Consider the following 590-nt stretch of genomic DNA (forward strand, 5'->3'; position numbering starts at 1 on the left):
CCCCCTCCCCACTGCCAGCGCCCCCTACGCCCCCTACCCGCCTCGCTGCTAGCTGGTGGCGCATGCTGCTGGACCGCTTTGCCCCGCGCCTGGAGCGTGCTGGAAAGAGGAGACAGCAGCGGCCTGCTCCAGGCGAGGAGATGCTCCCCGCCGCACGAGCCTCAACTACCAGCTCTCCTGGAATTCCCTCCACACGCCCCGCCTTGTTTCCAACTGTCTCGTGGAGAAAACGGTACTCCTTTAGTGTGCATCCCATCGTTTCGACTTTCCAGCGGCGTCGGCGGCGTCGGCATGCAGACTGCAGACTTTAAACCATCAAGTTATGTCCAGTTTGTGCTCTGTGTGTGTCTTTACTATGTGAGTGTACGTGTGTGCTGTATTGTGGGTACTTTTTAAAGAAAAGACATACTTTTCAAACTCGTGTGACGACATATTTTTCATACGTTATTCCATGAGAAGCAGCAGCAGCTGCTACTGCAACGCCAGTGTAGAAAGGAATGGAAAGTGGGTCGAGAAACGGAGAAGGGCACAGCGGGAGGAGTTTCAACTAGACGAGGGGCGGGGAACAAGGGTAGGAATGGGGTAGGGTG

This window comes from Frankliniella occidentalis, unplaced genomic scaffold, assembly GCF_000697945.3.
Source record: "Frankliniella occidentalis isolate FOCC.00 unplaced genomic scaffold, Focc_3.1 Scaffold34, whole genome shotgun sequence".
NCBI lineage: Eukaryota > Metazoa > Arthropoda > Insecta > Thysanoptera > Thripidae > Frankliniella > Frankliniella occidentalis.